The 14,583-nt window shown below is 34.2% G+C and overlaps 1 protein-coding gene across 5 annotated transcripts in view; it reads right to left on the bottom strand.

Moving 5' to 3' along the window:
* Nucleotides 1-3,175, bottom strand: part of LOC132644555 (uncharacterized protein At5g08430) — a 52,039-nt gene extending 48,864 nt beyond the window's left edge. For 2 of the 5 annotated variants that reach the window (XM_060361143.1, XM_060361147.1), the window contains exon 1: nucleotides 2,991-3,174. The gene's annotated coding sequence lies outside the window, so the exon portion shown is untranslated. Of the gene's footprint in view, nucleotides 1-184; nucleotides 331-2,259; nucleotides 2,415-2,990 lie in introns of all 5 variants that reach the window. The other 3 variants (XM_060361144.1, XM_060361145.1, XM_060361146.1) reach the window with 3 other exon arrangements.
* Nucleotides 3,176-14,583: the final 11,408 nt, after the last annotated feature.

The raw sequence follows: 14,583 nt of genomic DNA, 5'->3' as shown, positions 1-14,583 counted from the left end.
TACAAGTTTCTAATTCACAATGGATGACCAGCGATATCTTTTTTTTTATGACATGGGAACCCGCAGCCACTACCCTTTGAGTGCGCACAGGGTAAACCCAGATGACCAGCGATATCTCTCCTCCAACAAAACGAACATCTTTGAGGATTTATGGAAAGAATCGAAGCATTAGGATGAAAATTACCTGCAAAATCGAGATCTAGCTTACTCAGAGAATCAACTCCTAGGCGATGGATTTACAGCATCTGGTGAGAGGTTAAGGTGCGATTATGTGTGTCCAAAGCAAAGAAGCTAGCATTTGATTTGGTGGTGATTTCTATTTCCGATGATCTGCATCGGAGTTGGAATTAAACTGTAGGTGGTTCAAATTTCCTAAATGAATCACTGATGTTGTTTTGTTGTTATATTTGGGCTGCCCGGTTTTGGTGGCCCTCTGTCTTGCTTTTTGCTTTCTGGTTTTCTTTTTGTAAGACTTTTATTTTCTACTATTTAAATAAAATATCCCTCCACTAAGGATACTTAGTGGTTGCTTAAAAAAAATTTAAAAAATAGTTGTAAACGGCATAATGTTTATTTGTGACAATAGTATTGATTGTAGTTATTCATCAAGTTATTGTCATGGCATTAGAATCAGATTAAACGCAAACGCGAATTAGTCACCAATAAAAAACTAAAAAAGAAAAATCATAACACTAGTGTGCACCCATCCTCCTGAAATTTAGGATATGCCTCTGGGTGGTATTACTATGGAAACTTATAAATACAGCTCAACAGTATGGTGCTTACAACATTCATACTATAAATGCATCAAAAAGCAAGAGAGATACTCAGTGCTCAAGAACAATTAAAACATTTCTTCAAAAAAAAAATTCACAATCTTCCAGTGTCCTTTTCATTTTCTTCTCCAGTCCAGCTGTCCAGGAAAATCAATTTTGGCGAGGTAAAACTTTCTCCGCCGTTATACGATTCTTTTAATTGATGTGTTGAATCAGTAACAGAAACAGACGAGTCATTTTATAAGCAAATAAGCATTTAACATAGTGTTTGTGGGTTGAGAGATTCTCTAAGGAGGGATGAGGAGAAGGCCAAGAAAGTAAGTAGGTTGCTCGCAGTTGATGGAGTTCGTTTGAGTTTCTGGTGGCTGACCCAAACGAAGAACAAGCATTTAGGTGCTAAGGGTCAATAAAGCAGAACCAATGTTAGGACAGCCAAGGATAAAGAATCTTTTAACATTGGTACCAATTAAATCAAATGCCGGATCTCATTAAACACACTATCTCTGCAGAATTTAATGAAACTCGTGAATCACACAAAATTCCTAAGTGGATTACTTTCTGAAATTTGGAGCAATCAACTGAAGAATTTCCTATAGAATGAAGCAATTAAGAGAAACCTACTTCCTGAAAGAGTGGAATGGAAAAGAAGATCTGTCTCTCGCACTGAAAACTACTTTATTTCCTTCACTTTCTTTTCCGTTTCTGATCAATCTAGTGTCCCCTGAAAGATAACCACTAGAACTTTCGTTCATATCATAACCTAATAACACATTTAACCTTTTTCCTTTGCAAGAATCCAATGTTATTAAAAGCCATCATTTTGTAGCTTAAAGTGATGAAGCCATCTGAAACTAGGGATTAGCTTTGTGGACGAAGCCATGCGCTTCAGAGAAGTGTTTTCTTCTGACAATGAAGCACAACGTGACCGCAACAAGAAGCGGTCAACTTTTTTGAATCTTAACTTAAGTGAGTTGCATTGATATTGACATAATTGTATAAGGGTGTTTCACGCTATTCAACATGGTAGCAAAGGATGCTAAGTTCCTAGGTTTAAGAGTCACTGTCATCCACCAACAAAAATCAATTATGTCCTTGGTCCCAGAAAAATGAATCAGGCCTAGGCCTACATGTGACAGGGCATGTTCCCGACCAAAATTAAAGAATAAAATGTTATGAGACAATTCACACGATTCAACATACAAATATACAATGCTCCATCTGAACAAAGTAAATAGAACCCCCGCCCCACCCCCCTTTTGTGGAGTCAAACTAAAAATAGGGTTATCAAAGGCGAAAAGCGCAACAAAGCTCTAAGGTCTGTTGGGACTTTAAGCGCAAATCAATCGTGGGCTTTAATGATGAAAGGCGCAAATGGATGAAAAAATGCAAATATGTATGTGTAGTCCAAGACTAATAACTATAAACTTGCTCAAAAAATATACGGACAAGGAAACTGGAAAAAAATTGCGATAAATTGAAATACCAATTGTTTAGTGTCACTTCTTCAGGACTACACTCATTGGCAAGGAAAAGTATGTCTTAGCGCCTAGATAACAATATTGAAGCACCCCTAAGCGAGGCGAAACGCTCAACATGATTTGCCCCTCGCTTCAAGGCTTAAGCTCGCCTTTGACAACACTGCTAAATAATCAACGAAGTCAGCCTTACTATACAATCTTTTTAATCCATAAAAACATAACCCACATTAATGGTTCCAATAGAAACCTATGTTGCTAAATTGTCCCAAATTTCTAAACTCTTTAGGTGATTCCTCTCTCACTCCTCAACAACAACTACTATTGCATACATAATCTGATAGTTTCACTTGCAAGGAATAAAATGTACAAAAACCATTAAATTACTCATTCAACAAAGTCTTAGGATACACCCTAACTCATTCAGTAAAAATTACATGACATTCCGGGAAAGGCACATACAAAGAAAAAGAGAAAACTTTAACAATAAAAGTGAAAGAAATTAATAAATATTACACACAGAAACAAAAACAAAAAAAGAACAAAGCCTAGTTAACCAAGTGATGCCTGTGAAGCAGTGGCAGCAGCAAAAAACCAAATTCAGCAAGGGAAGAACTAAAAGAGTAAAATGTAGATAGAATTGAACTGCATGTCTCAATGAGTATAAGGTAAAATTTATGTCAAGAAAATAAATTTAAATTAAAAATTATGAAAGGAAACTGGGTTAATGGGTTTTAACCTGAAGAGAGAAATTCAGCGGCAAGTTGAAGTGAAAGGGAAATAGTGAGAGTGTCACCGGAGAAGAAAAGGAATATGCTCTTGTTTTTTTCGCTGTGGGTTTTTGGTGAGCGTTATATTTTCTGTTGCTTTGTGTCAAGATTGCTGAACGGCCTTTTTGTGTTCGCTTGTTTGACTCGTTTTTCTCGTGACAAGTGTTGTTAGGCTGAAATTATATACATTAAGCTTATTTTTTATTTATTTATACTCTCTTTATTTATCTTTTGGTTTATAAGGGTAAAGATTATTATAGATTATTAGTTTATAGTTTATACAGTCAATCCTGAAGAAATTGCCCGGTTTTCCCTTCAAATGGGTTGGGCTTTAATTTTTGTCTTTCAATATCGAACTTATGCCTATCGAGGTAAAGACTCGCGGCAGAGTTAACACGACAAATAACTTAACCCGTCTTATTTAACATGACAAATAATTTAACCCGTCTTATTTTGCCTTGGTGATGGATGTATTGACGCGATAAATAGTTCTGATTGGCGAGACTCGCGGCAGAGTTAACACTAAGCTGATGCTTTAGAGGCTAAAGGATTGAGCATGAACAAAACAGGATACTTGGAGTGTAAGTTTAGTAACGAAACATATGAAACTAGCATTGAAGGGAGGCTTGATACCCGGGCCATCCAAAAGAGAGGAAGTTTCAACTATCTTGGGCCTATTATCCAAGGGAGTGGGTAGATTGACGTTATGTTTGTCGTAAGTTAATCGATGTAAGCTCAGAGAGTGATATTATGTTTGAGACTATAAGAGGTTAATCATGTTAGTTCAAAGGTTACTAGAACTTGTAACCATGTTTATTAAGTATTAGAAGGTTTAGAGGTTAATCGAGTCGAAGAGATTATGTTTCATTGAAATTCGTCGGGTTAGTGTGATATACAGTCCAAAAGTATGCACTATACTTGGGATTGACGGGCCATATTTTGGTGGAGATGCCATAATATTTTAGCCTAAACTTTCTGTATTTTGCCACCCTAATTACATTGGAAAATACGATTGTATTTGGGAAATACGGTTCGTACATGTGGCCGTATTTCTAGGCGGTGCAATTTTTGGAAGTTGTATTAATTCGATCCTCTCTCATTGTTATGCCATTTATCACCTATTACAGATCCTAACCCTTATAATTCCTCTCCAAAGGTTCCTATGGCATCCGAGAGCAAAAACTAAGACAAATAACGTGAGAAATCACGTGGTGCTAGTAAGCTTCTAGTTGTCTCGTTGTTGCGGCTGTTGAGGTTGTTCCAATTAATGTGGGAGGTTGTTCTAAGTGGTTTGAGGTAAGATTTTACTCCTTCTTCGTGTATTTGAGCTTATAGAAGTGGTAGCTACGCTGCTAGATAAGAATATATGAGAGATATACCGGAAATCATATTTGTTGTTGTTGTTGATGTCGAGTGGACTGTTTTGATGGTGGTTTTAAGTTTATGTGTGGCCAAGAAATCGTGAAGGGTGGTCTGGATATGTTGTTATCCTTGTTGTTGAGCTTTGGGGTAGGAAAGAAATAGAGAAGATGATCATAATAGAAACGTTTGTCGCTCAATATACATTGTATACTAATACCCCCTGAGTATAACGAGCGTGTTGTCGTTCTCATAGGTTGAAGTGTTATACGGGTCGAGTAAGTTGATATGGACGAGCATTTGACGAGAGGTATGTAATGGCCATTCCTTCCTTTCATTGGCATGACCATATAATCAGAACGAGTTGAATGAATGTATAAGAAAAGAGTATATCGTAAGAGATCTCATGTTCTGTTGTCACCATCTTTCTCGTGTTTTAGTTATCCTTTGTCGGGAATCCATGTTCGGTTCAAATTGTTCTATCTTAATAGAAAGAGTAGAGAGTATACATATATACATATACAGTTATATAGTATTATTTAATATTATATATAGTTAGGCCTGGCCTTACGGCTCCGGCTCATTAGCTGGTGAGGTATGCCCAGCTTATAATGGCTGGTGAGATATACTTGGCCTGTGGCTGGTGAGAGATACATTGAACCATATATGTGGTCAGCTAGTTATATTACGTAAAAGATGAGTCAGAGCATATAAGTATAGCTTCAGAGTATTATTGATTCTCAGTTGAATTCATATATAGTATCAGTTTCAGTTATTCAGTTGCCTTACATACTCGGTATATTATTTCGTACTGATGTACCTTTGCCGAGGGCGCTGCATTTCATGTCTGCAGGTCCTGACAGACAAACAAAGAGACCTCCCCAGTAGTCAGTGCTGAGTATCAGCGTGATTAGTAAGCTCCATCTCATTCAGAGTTATCAGGTCCAGATTTTGAAGTCTTTTGTGTATATACGGACATGATGGGTAGGCCGGGGCCCTATCCCGATCATAGTACAGTTATGTTCTTTTAGAGGCTTGTAGACATGTCTTATATTTTCAGTATATCAGCATGGTGGATATATATATATCTTATTTTGGGTTTTTCTGTTTGTAGACGTACATGGTGGCCTTGTCGGCCTGTTTAGATACATCTATATATGTTGGGGTGATCCCATTTCAAGGAGATGATTGTCATTTACAGATTATTCAAAGTCCGGCCTTCTCGGCATGATATGTTATGATTAGTTTACAAATTGGCCTTGCCGGCCCAGATGGTTAGTATGTATGTCCAGGGTTAATGAGTTACAGATGGTACGCTCGGGGTCAAGTAAGGCACCGGGTGCCGGTCACACCTTTCCATGTTTGGGGCTTGACAAGATGAAATAGAAGCTCGCGTCCGGAGTCTTTGTGTGATAAGAAGGTGCAACCAAACTTAACGACAAATTCTACAGAGTGTTGGTTGATAAGTTGGCTTTTTTACCAACTTATATATTTTTTAAGCTTAGATTTTTGTTATGTTTGATTGAGAAAATAGTGCATTTAGGTCGTTTACTTCTATTTTACAGGTTTTATGTGATTTAAAAGTGACCAGGAAGAAATCAAGTGAAAAAAAAGGCAAAAAAGGGCCAAATTGAAGAAAATGAAAAAAGTGGCTAAAAATGCAAAAACTGGACAGAATTGAAAATCTAAAGTCTGGGACATATTTTGTCATTTTTGGACTTGGAAAAATTGACAACTATAAAAGCAAGACTTGGTGAAATTATTTTTCATCTTTGGCCATTTTTACTAGACTTTTGAGAGCTAGGGTTCTTACATCACACTTGGGGATTGAAGATTTGAATACCTTGATGAGAATTTCTTTATCCTTTGCTCATTTCTTCAATCCTTTGCTTTATATTGAATATTTAAGTTTGTAGTATTTCATTCCTTTACTAGAATCTTGTATACATGAAAAAGGTTTGGATTGAAACTTTTGTTATGCTTATGCATTGAATGATTTTTATTTCTAATGAAGTGGGTCTTTGTTTCTTTAATTAATCTTGTTCTTTAATGTTTCTTAAGGGATTAGCTAACCTTAGGACTCGCCCATTCACTTCGATTTGAGCTCGGAAGAGGAAAATTGAGATTCAGAAAGATTAATTAACAAGGATTTAGGGCTTTAAATCTCATCTAATAACTTGAGTTAGGAATAGGATAGTTAACTTGAGATTCAATTGGTTGTGCTTAATATCACACTTTAAGTCTTGGAAAGGCTTAGAGTGAAATTCATTGATTTAGTTAGCAGACTTTCAATGAGATTTTAGAAATCATTATCTATTAACATAAACTCGTTCATAGTTGTAAAATTGTAAAATACATTGTATCGTTACTTGAGAGTAATTTCCCTTGTCTCCATGCTTGTGGCCATAGATTATTTTACTTGCTTTCTAGTTAGTTTTATCTTTGTTAGTCTTTAAATCAAAAAATCAAATATTGAAAATGTGTTTGACTTAGCTTAGTTGGTGATAAATCTTTAACTTTCTTAATCGCCTTTATATTGTTCTCTGTGGGATCGACCCCGACTCATAGTTGGGTAAATTATATTGTGATGATCGTGTACACTTTATCTTTGAGGAGTGGATTTGGATGTTCATGATGACCGTATACACTTTATCTTTGAGGAGTGGATTTGGACGTTATCAGTGGTTAGACTTACGAAGTTGTATGGGCGGAGTGTTGACCATTCAAAAACGCTCACATGCAGAAGATGAAAGTTGCGTAAACAAGGATGTTGAGATGGATGTGTGTGATTACTATGATTGATAGGATTACAAATAAAGATATCTGGGATAAGATATGAGTGACCTCGGTGGAGGACAAGATGCGAGAAGCGAGGCTAAGATGGTTCGGGCATGTGAAGAGGAGATGCACAAATGCCCTAGTGCAGAGGTGTCTATGCATGGTTTCAGGAGAGGTATAGGATAGACCGGAAAAGTGTTGGGAGAGGTGATTAGACAGGAGATGGTGCAGCTTCAACTTATCGAGGACATGACCTCAGATATGATGTTATGGAGGACACGAGTTAGGGCGGAAGACTTGTAGGTAGTTGAGCATGGCGTCGCTTGTCCTTGCATACTAGAAATCGTAGTATGATTCTTGTAGTTTCTTGTTCTTCGAATTTGGTTACTATCTGTTGTATCTTGTATCTCGATTATAATATTATTTTGTTGTAGTTACTGTTTATTTTAGAATACTTTGTCATGCTATCTTTAGTATTTTTCCGTGGCTTTTTCACTTCCGTTATTTTTTTCCATACTGCTATAAACGTTTTTTTTTTTCATCCTATCCCGTCCTTCTTTTCTTATTTGAAAGTCTTGTTCGGTAATAGAAATTTCAAGGTACTAGGTCTTATGCGATCAACATATGTGATATGTTTTCTTTTCATTGGCTCTATTTATTATTATGGAAAATCATATATCAAAATGTAAATATGAGATCTTATTTCGGTTAGATACGTCCACCTACGAGACACACCTTTGGCTTTTAACCAAGGAAAGAGAGCGTGCATCAAGTATCTTATTGGATGCTCCAAACCACCATTTGTACTTCCAGCATTTGCTTCAAACAGGAACGAGAAACGCGATGATATAGGAACCACGGGGCCCTACTAGTAAAGGAAAAATGAAAGTGAGACTTAGTATTTTTTTTAGAATAAGAAATTTATTTGGAACATTGAGAAAAAACATTAAGATGTGTTATAAATTTCATAAATTTTTATTTAATTTGAACTAAATTAAAAGGGTTTTTAAAGAAAAATATACATTGCAACGCTACATTTTGTACTAACGTGGCTGCATTTTTCTGTTCACACCCGTATATTAAAAAAAAATCGAAATATTCTTTATACAGCCTTATACATTATTATATAATATTTATACACTTATATAAAAAATGTATTTACCTCGTATAAAAGAGTATAATATTATATACAAGTGTAAAACAATGGATAAAAGTGTATACCACATCACTCGTTACAAACACAAGCTTCTATGCGTTTTCAATTGCAATTTTTGTTCAAAATAGTCCAGATCTCCTGCCAAGTGACTTCAAATTTTATAGTCAACCTTCTTAATTAGACTATTTTCAACAGTATAAACAACATTCACTCCAAGTTTCTCACATAATCAAATTTGAAATAAACTCACTTTTTTAAGCTTGTTCAATAACGTTGGGTTACATTACCAATATGATTTTTACCACCAAAATCTTACCAAATAGTATTCTAACCACGATTTAAGCTTCAAACACAACAATAAATCAAGTGGACGAGGTATATGAGTGAAATGAAATACATGAATAAAGTATTTTGGGTGATGAAATGGATGAAGTGCCATGAGTGAAATGAAATGAATGACTTAATCAAAGTTCAAATAAGAATCTGAATTTTTAAAACATCAAGCCAATTTTTGAAGTTTGAGACTGTCAGTCAAATTTCAGATAGAAATATTTGAAGTTTGCGTGCAAAAGCAACATGCTTTTTTGGTTAAATTTTACCTTTGACAAGCCTAATTAATACCCCTATATGTCTAAAGTTTGTAATTTCAGGCGCAAATTTTTTTCAACTTCAATCCCGTAAGTTTGAAATAGATTTTAAAGCGGCTAACTTACAAATTTTCTTATATCTTGCCTATAACTTAAATAGCGGTCCTTAAATCAACTATATATGTGCACTTGGCTCTAGACAAAATACTAGGGCCCAATATTACTATTATATATAAGCAATAATGAGGATTTTTTTGTAATCCTTATAGGGTCGTTTTTGTAATTTCTTAGAGTTTCTTTTAGAAGTGGCATGTGGTCATCTTTATGCTTTTGTCTCATTCCTCTTTTACGTGCCCCTAATTTAGTTTAATATTACTTTAATTGTCATCACATAGTTTGATAAATAAGAAAAGTACTTTTGAGGTATTTTGTAAGACCCTAATTCAATCCCCCCATCCCCAGTCTTTTGTGTTGAATGCACTGATGTTTAGTCACTAATTTTCTACGATGTAAGTAAATATGTGTTACTTGCATTTACTTTATTATAAACTTTTGTCAACCAAAAATAATCTTAAAAAATATAATGATTCACGTAGCAGTGCAACTATTCAAGAATAAAATAACTAATAATTCATATATTATTTTTGTAGTTTTTAAGTATATAAATTTTATTTTAGGTGCCGTTTGGCCATAAATACCAAAAACGTTTTCACTTTTTTTGGAATTTTTGAAGTTGGAATTGGAGTTGGAGTTGTGTTTGGCCATAATTTTTGAAATTGTAGTTTTTGGTGAAATGTAGTGTAAAAAAGTGGAAAAAGTTGAAATTTTTTGAAAAACAAGTTTTTCTTGTTTTCAGTATTCTGGAATACAACTCTGGAAAAAAGTGAATAATTTTTTATGGCCAAACATTAAAAGTAAAAAAAGTGAAAAAAAAAATCGAAAAAAGTGAATAATTTTTATGGCCAAACGCCCACTTAATCATTCAAAAGTAATATAAGTCCACATAGTTAGTAATTCAAAATATTTAGGAAAAAAATTAAAATAATATACTAATACCTTCACATAAAGTGAGAGGGAAGGAACACTTTTTTTCCTCAACAAAAAAAATGAGATCAAAAAACATTTTACACTATGCCATAATAAATCTACCGAGACATGGTAGACATTGTGCATATTCATTTCTGAATGATTCCATCTTCTGAGATGGATATCACTAACACACAAATTTACAAGTCTATTTATAGATCTTCTTCTTCTATCTTAAGCTAAAAAACTATATATAAGTTCCACTTACAATATTGTTTGTGGCACTCCTCTAGAGATAGACATTAACATTATTACCAATAATTTGTCGAGTTCTTATATGATGAGATGACCTTGCTATTAAGCAATGACTTTAGGATAGCTAATAAATCAATGAATATAGTTTTGTGATGTTTATTATTTGAGCAATGACCGTCATATTTGTTTTTACTTCTTGGAATGTTTTCCAGAAAAAATGCACCAACCTGTTTGATGTTGAATTTCAACAATAAATATTGAAATATCCAGTGCGATAAAGCAAAATAAAAAGAAAAACATTTGCAAACAAATGATTAGCTTCGTCAATACACTGTTGCTTTGTAATGCATAATTTCATTTCCCATTAATTATAACATCACTTATTCATTATTGATAAATCATAGTTTCTTTATTCATTTGAGGCTGAAAATCGTGCCAGCATGTCTTGAACACTCAAATATCTTTTTTTGTAATAGTTGGTTAGTGAACATTGATTTAATTCAGAAAAAAAATCAGTGAAATTAATACAACATATGATAAAGTTCAATCTATATTATTAGACACTATATTCTCAAAACCATTCAATGAAATAAAAAAAAAGAGCTCTTATATCTTGAATTTATTTTAAAATAAAAAGAAATTCTTCTTTAACTTTCAAATACTTTTATATTATAATTTAGTTTTTAGGAGTTCTCAGAAAATGTCGACCTACTACTTCAATAACTTAATATCACAAAGAGCGGGAAAACATAAAGTAATTGTAAATTTAATTTTACTATTAGTGTTAGGTCCGGGCTTACCACGAGCCAAGTGACACTAAAATTTTCACTTTTTTTTTTTGCGCGGATTGCCCTTAATTTGGGGTGATCTTTAATTTTTGCCCTTCAAATTGGTGGTCTTTAAGTTTTGCCCTTCGCCTAACACCCTGAGGTTGTGGGTTCGAACCCCAGCTCAGTAAAAAAAAATTACAAGACAAAATTTCGCAAGGCATAATATTTGCAAATTTGTCCATAAGGCAGAACTTGCATGGGCACAAACAGAATTTCTGCCAATGCAAATTCTGCCTTAAGGCAGAATTTTTGCCTGGAGGACAAAATTTAAAGACCACCATTTTGAGGGGTAAAAATTACCACCCCCAGCGCACGACAATCTTGCAAATTGCCCAAGTTTTCATATGGAAAATTTACCTATCATAGCTACCTCTAAGATTTATTTATGAATAATAACTAACTTATTTTTTTATTTAATTTTTGTAGCTTTATTTTTCCAAAATTACATTTCATAACTAGTCCAGTAACTTTTGAAATACATGTACCTTTATTCTCCCTCACTACACATTTAAGATTTATCATCTTCTCCAAACCCTAAAAAAATTCTCTCTCCTCTTTCCCTTTCCCTTTCCCTTCACTGCCGCCTCGGCTCCGACATCTCCTTAGCGCCACCGCAGCTAAGGCTGCTCTTGCCGTCGGTGATGCCAGAAAAAAATTCTCTCTCCTCTTGCCGTCGGTGATGCCAGAATCCATGGCTTCTTCTCAGATCTGGACGGTTATCGAGTTCTCCAACCCTACACAATCGATTAAGATCGAGTTCTTCTCACCGGATCCGGATCGGTTGAGATCGAGCTCCCTTCACACAAGTTGATCGGATTTGGAATAATGAACATCACAACCGTAAAGCTTCAGACAGGTTCGTGAGGTTAAAGCCAATGGAACTTTATGAAAAATGCGGAGAGTTTAATGATGCGAAGAAGGTGCTTGATGAAATGCCTCAAAAATATATTGTTGCCTTTACTGTTACGATATCATGTTATCTTGATCATGGGTTGGTGAATAAGGCAATGGATGAATTTCGTCTGGTTTCTACCAAGGATAATGTTGGCTGGACAGCTATGATTGATGGTGGTTAGAAATAGTGAAATGAACTTTGCATTGGAGTTATTAGAGAAATGCAAATCAATGTATTTCAGTATATTTCGTTGTATTTCAATGTATTTCTAATTTATGAAACAGTTTCTGATATATTTCATTGTATTCCATTGTACATACACATACTACAATTTTACATTTCTTAAACAATCAACCATATTTCATTGTATTTCAGTGTATATTTTTCTGTATTTGGAAGTATTTCTAAAAGTTTGGAATGGAGTAATTTGGAGAGAGAAACGTGGGTTGTTATGGAACTTCAACAGTTATGCGTCATACATGGTTGATTTAATTTGATTTACCATTTAAAATGAAAGAAGAGAATCTATTCCATAAATACAGCCTATTTTTACTCTGCCAGATTTTGTATTTCAGTGTATTTCAAAAATGCGAACTCTCCCAGATTTTGTATTTCCGTGTATTTCCCTGTATTTCAAAAACGCGAAATACAACCAAATACAACAAAAACTAGCTACGATTTGTAAATATAGAAAAATTAGCTATAAATTGTTAGAAGCTATTAAAAGGTAGCTGTTTATGTAAGTTATCCTTTTCATATCCACTAACCCAATCCTTTGTAACGAGTGGAGGGGGTCATTTGCACTTTTGTCCCTATTTTGTGTTAGGTCTTTAATTTTCGTCATTTAAATGGACTGGTCTTTAATTGTTTCTCTTCAAAAATAAATTTATGTCTAGAGGATTATAAATTACGCATCATCATATTCGTAAGTTATGACAACGTCATTAAAAGAACTTATGACTTGCTAGACATAAATTTGATTTTGAAGGGCAAAATTAAAGAGATAATGGTCAAAAGCACACCTAAAATATCTTGTTTTTATGAGTTTCCTACATGAGCTATTAAGTGTTTGAATTTTCTACCTAAACTATCAGGTGTTTGCATTTTCTACCTGAACTATCACCAACTATTTATCAAAACACACCTAAACTATCAAGTGATGGGGTTTCCTACTTGAACTATTACTAACTATTTATCAAAACACACTTCCACTAGTGCTGAAAACTCACAAAAAATTGATATTTAGACCTTTATCTATCATTTTTCTTAAATATTTCTAATTAATTCCTTTAGTTATCCGCATGGAGTGCCATTTGGCACAATTTTAAACAAACAAACAAACAAAAAAGAATGTACAGATACTAGTCAATGTTTGTTTTGATAAATAATTGGTGATAGTTTTGGTAGAAAACGCAAACATCGGATAATTCAAATAGAAAACTCATAAAAGGTGATCTTTGAGGTGTGTTTTTGACCATTATCTCAAAATTAAGGGAAAAGGGTCAAAAATACCCCCTACTTTGGAAAAATGGCTAAAAATAGTCTCCATTACAAATTTGGGTCAAAATTACCCATCCCATCATTAAAGTTTTCAAATATACCCCTATTTTAACGAAAATCCCCAACATAACTCGATTTCATTTTTAAACTCGCTCCATTTAAACCCGACCCAATTAAATAAATATCCATATGGGTTACCCGCTCTTGTGCCTAGTGGCTCCAGATGTAGTACTCGAGAAAGTTGGCCACATATGAATTTTTTATGTAGTTGGGTCGTGTTTAAATGAAGCGGGTTTAAAAATGAAATCGGGTTATGTTGGGGATTTCCGTTAAGACAGGGATATATTTGAAAACTTTAATGACAGAAAGGGTATTTTTGACCCAAATTTGTAAAGGAAGGTATTTTTAGCCCTTTTCCCAAAGTAGAGGGCATTTTTGACCATTTCCCCCAAAATTAGACTCATTTGAAGATAAAAAAAATTAACGGAAAAGGCTCAAATATGCCATCAAACTATCGGAAATGACTCATTTATGCCACTCGTCAATAGTTTAACTCGTTTATGCCATCGAACTATCGGAAATGACTCATTTATGCCACTTATCAATAGTTTGACTCATTTATGCCATCGACCGCTATTAAAATGACTCATTCATGCCATTTTTCACTTACGCTGGTTTTATAATACCATATATAAAATGTGACCTCCAATTAGAGGTTGGCCGAACCCACAAGCTTCCCACAAGCTTTTGTTCAAACCTTCTATTTGCTTTATGAACTTTGTGTAAAATGTATAAATTAGTAATTTAGAACCCAATAAGTTAAAGATTTGAATTCAGAACCCACAAACCTCAAATTCTAGCTTCGCTTATGATTAGAGGTCTACGTTATTTAATTAAACCAGCTCAATTTTAAATCTCAAATTAATAAAAAATACTACCCATACACCCGACCCACCACAACCATAATCTAGTTGGAGGTTTACGTTTCATATATGGTATTATAAAACCGATGTCAATGAAAAATGACATGGATGAGTCATTTGGTAACAAATGATGGCATAAATAAGTCAAACTGATATAAATAAGCCATTTCCGATAGTTTAATGACATAAATAAGTCAAACTATTAAGAAGTGATATAAATGTGACATACTTAAGCCTTTTCTGAAATATGAAT

This window comes from Lycium barbarum, chromosome 6 (assembly GCF_019175385.1).
Source record: "Lycium barbarum isolate Lr01 chromosome 6, ASM1917538v2, whole genome shotgun sequence".
Taxonomy (NCBI): Eukaryota; Viridiplantae; Streptophyta; class Magnoliopsida; order Solanales; family Solanaceae; genus Lycium; species Lycium barbarum.
Note: the sequence above shows the minus strand (reverse complement) of the source record. Positions and strands in the feature narration are given on the sequence as shown.